Below are 4,658 nucleotides of genomic sequence, written 5' to 3'. Positions count from 1 at the left end.
GGGCAACAAGGGCAAGCGATGATGGCCAGAAACAAAGAAAATGCCGCCAAGAAGAAGTACCATCACCACTTGGGGTTAGGCGGATATAGCATCGCAATGCTGAAGTGGGAGGAGATGGAGGCAAGTTTGATTGAGAGGGGTATCGAACCGGCCACCGCTAAATGGCCGGATTGTCACGTCCCAAAACGACCCTAAAATATATCCTTTAAATTATGCCTAGAATAATTAAAATCCGTGTGAAAGCCTCCAAAAATTAAAATGTGCACAGTAAAAGTCAAATAAGGCTTAGAGGATTTTTGTATATTTCCTAAAAGCCTAAAATGTGTAAATAAATTTTAGTGGAATTTTCAGAGCACAAATAATAATTGTTAAGAAATAAACAAAGTTAAAAAGGTTTTATAAAAAGAAAAACCCTAAAAAAGTCCCCCTTCCCTCCCTTGGGCCGGCTCGGCCCATCTTCCTCTCTCCCCCCCTCTCTCTCTCTCCTCTCCCCCGCGGCCCACTCGGCCCCTCCCCGCGCGCGCGCCGCTTATGGGCAGGCCCGCCCGCCACCCTCGCTGACGGGTGGGGCCCACCCGTCATCCCCGTCCTCCCGCCGCTCCCGCCGCTCCCGCCGCCCCGCCCGCGCCAAGCGCCGCCATCGCCGCCAAATCCGCCGCATCCCGCCGTCCCCGCGTGCAATAAAGTGGGGGGAAATACTCCCCGTGATCCCCTCTCCCTTTCCCCCCATTTTCCCTCTCTCTCTCGCGTTCAAACGGGCGGATTTGGCCCCGCAAATCTCGCCGGCGCCATTGATGGCGGCCGGACCTCCCGCGCCGGTTTCCTTCCCCTCCGGCCGCCCTCTCCCCCTTCCAACCCTATTTAAACCCTCCCCGCACTTCCTTCGCCCGTTTCCACCCTTTGCCGCGCCTTCTCCTCGCCGGAATCGAGCTCGCGCCGTCGCTCTCTCTCTACGCCGTCGCCGCCGAGCTCCGGTCCGCCGCCGCCGTCGCCCCAGACCGCCTCCCACCTCGGCGCCGCCTCCTTCGGCTTCGCCGCATCCCCGCCGACCTCGTCCACCTCTCCATTTCGGTAGCCGACCGCCGGAGCGTCGCCGTCCCCGTCGACCTGAGCCGCGTCACCGCCTCCCTCCGCTCCGGCCGCCTCCTCCGTCACCGCCGTCGCCCCGGGGTGAGCCGTGGACCGCCGCCTCATCTCCCCCTTTCCCTCCCCTCTCTCGGCCGCCGCTCCACCGTGACTATGGCCGCCGCCGGCGACCATAGGGGCGCGGGCGCCGCCTCCCGCCGGCCGCGCCGGCATGGCCGCTTTCGGGCGCGCCGAGTGGCTGACGCGTGGGGCCCGGCCGTCAGCCGCCCGCGCCCTTGGGTGCGGCTAACGTGTGGGGCCCACGGCGCCGGCCGGTGCGAGCAGGTGCGCCCGGTCCACCGTGGACCGTGAGGCTGCCGCGTGGGCCCCACTCTCGTGGACCCGGTCCGCGCGCCCCCTCCCCTCGGCTGACGTAATAAACCCTTTTTAAATTAAAATTTAAATGAACAAATTCGCAAATATTTATTTAAAGAGCATATAAACTTCAAATGGCCATAACTTGGCCATTTGAACTGGGAATTGGACCGTTCAAGTCTCTAATTTTTCCTTAAGAAGTCAAGAACCCATTTTTGTGCTTTGTTCCTGCTTTTTATATGGAGTTTATTAGAGTAAAAGCCTTTTTCTTTTCTGTTGGTCGTGTAGACGCTGCAGCTTCGGAAGATCCGCTCTTCGTGGAGGTTGAAGCCGACATTTGGGAAAGCGAGCAAGGCAAGTCACACCATCCTTGAACATATTGAATCCCAATTTATAAAATTATTTTGATTTAAATTATTGCATTATCGCTTTATTTAAATTCCCGCGTTATCACTGTTTTATCTAGCCATGCCTAATTACATTTGTTATGACCTTATTATTGTTATTGCTATTATTACCTTGTTCACCCTAGAATAAACAAAACCCCAAATAGTGGACACTCTACTCATGGTACCACTAGTACGAATTTAGGTAGATGCTTCGCCGCTTAATTAGGTAACATTAGGTGGTTTTACAACTCTAGACTTTGGGAGTATTCATATCACCTGGACACTATGGAATGGTTGGATTATTGTGGAATTGGATTCACACCTCCCCCTCTATTCAAAACCCTCAAAATAGTTTTAGACTGGGCTCGGGGTGCGTGGTTTTGATAGTAGCACCTCAGCCATATAAGGACCGGTCTTCGGGCCTCTGTTGCAAAGCACTACCGTACTTCCACATGTCTAGTGGGTAAGGCTTAGTTTGTGGCTCAGTCTGGTTATAAACAAAAGTACACGGATGGAGATGGACGAAGTCGGGGGTCGATGGACATCTCTAGGGCAAATGAAGGCTACACGAGCTGCGGCCCGGTAGTCGAGATGTCATTGCACAGGGCCGGTGTCCTGCTGCTAGGGGCTCAGTCCTGCCTACCTGTCCCGGAGGTTCCGGCCGTAGGTGGGGTTGGGTCGGTACTCTTGTCTATGGCTAGGATGGGTTGGAAACTATGTCACGTCTTCCGTCCGTATGCCGTGGTGGTATGTGGCACGTGGTTACACGTGAGGAAGATGTGTCTTGTGGGTAAAGATGTACACCTCTGATCAGAGTATAACCTATTCGAATAGCTGCGCCCTCAGTTATGGGCAAGCCGAGCAATGTACCCAAGTTGGTGTTTTAATTCTTAAAACCTGCTTAACAACTAAACTGTGGAATGGTTGGCCTGGGTTGGCTTGGGACGGGTTGCCAGTTCGGTCTGAATCATCGTAGGCCTTGGGTTAAGGCAGGTTCGTGTGGGTTCACGGCCTTGATTAATAATCTTGTATAGCTCTAGAATCGTGTTTACAAAATAGCTTTGAGCAACTAAGTGTCTTTTAATGCTGTTTACTGCAAACCCTAACCCTTTATATTATAACCCCCTTGTGCTCCCTTGCATTTATTCTGCACTTATGGGTGTGTCTTGTTGAGTACGGTGGTTGTACTCAGTCTTACTCAATTTTTCCCAAACCCAGAAGAGGAGCCCCTGGATGATGAAGGCTTTGGTGTTTAGCTCGTGCCTGCCGTCAAGCGCCTGTGGTCGTCGCCCTAGTCTTCCGCTGTTTTTCGTTTGTCTTCTTGTGTGCTGGGCCTTCGCCGCCCATGTAATAAAGTAACCATTTACGCTTCCGCTTGATAAACTGGAATGTATCAACTTTTGGTGTACCTTGCCTCCTGGGACAAGGAATAATACACGCACGTAAGGAACGGCCGTTGGGTTATTTCCGGTCGTGACACGGATCGATCGAAGTTCTGGTACTATGCTCACGGTGGAACGCTTAACCCAGTTGATGGCTCCCTTGTCTTTAGCGATCAGATACGGGAGGCTGCCAGTCGACTAACGGACGCAGTGGTAGCCTCTTCTTAGGGCACGTTCCGACCCGATAGAGAGAAGGATGAGCTGTCACTCGCCCTACAGACTCCCGAGCATCCAGGATGAACACGAGGGAAAGGCATGATTCCCTGGAAGATTGGATTTAAGGAGGACATCCACACGTACAGGAGTCGGATGAGGAGCAAGAGAGATACCGAGCGTGAAGAACTTCTTCAAGGGAATGTCCACAACAAACAAGGAGGCGTTACAGATATCGGACTATGACCGAACAGTTCAGAGAGCCTATCACAAGAAGTCCAAACCAGTCCCTCAGCTTGGAGAACAACCAAACCAAGAGGTCGAGCCGTTGGTGACCGGCTAAGATTTTGGCATAACGGAATTCATTTCAGACACCGGTCTAACTGTGGATCAGCTGATTCGAGGTGCACCAATCTCGAAGGCGGAAGTGGCATACAAGTTTGAACTCGGTAAACCGCTTGTCAAACCTGAACAGCTGCAGTCCCTACCGACATAGATGTACAAATTCCATGAACGGTACATGGAAATGAGCGCCAAGGGTAGAGAGATGTTCGGAGCGAGGATCAGAAACCCCGACTTCTTGCAAGGAGAAGATGTTCTCTGGATCCATTTCAAGGATCTCTTCGATCTGTACCAGTTGGACGCCCTCGACGTCTCTCTTCTGAGCGCATGGATTTTGTGAGTATCTTTGAGTTCGATTTGTTTCGTTCAATAATTAGCTCCTGGCATATATGTAAGCAATAATACTTTCCTTTCATCGTTGTAGAATGGAGATTCAAAGGGCCCGACGGCGGAGGGTCTACGATACTGGGTTCATCGACCCTCGGAAAATCAACACCGAAATGATTGACAAGTACGAGAAAGACACAGAGGACAATCTTGTCCATCTCCTAACGCAGCAGCATTTCAAGACGTACATACTACTGCCGTACAACACAGAGTGAGTTTTTATTGTCGTTCGAACAAATTTCGTTCCCATATATATAGCATGTACATTTTCATATATATCTCATCTCACGCATATTCCAGATTCCACTGGGTCCTGTTATTCTTCGACTTGGACGCATGCAAAGTCACTGTGTACGACTCAATGAATAAATAGGAGAAGATTTTTGACAAGGTCTTCAAACTGATAGACAGGTAATATAATGCCATCTATTCCAAAGTCGCGGGGAATCTATTGCTATTATGTTGATCTCAGGTAATAATTAATTAATCATAGCTTGCAGCTGGA

Source organism: Oryza glaberrima, chromosome 4 (genome assembly GCF_000147395.1).
Source record: "Oryza glaberrima chromosome 4, OglaRS2, whole genome shotgun sequence".
NCBI lineage: Eukaryota > Viridiplantae > Streptophyta > Magnoliopsida > Poales > Poaceae > Oryza > Oryza glaberrima.
Note: the sequence above shows the minus strand (reverse complement) of the source record.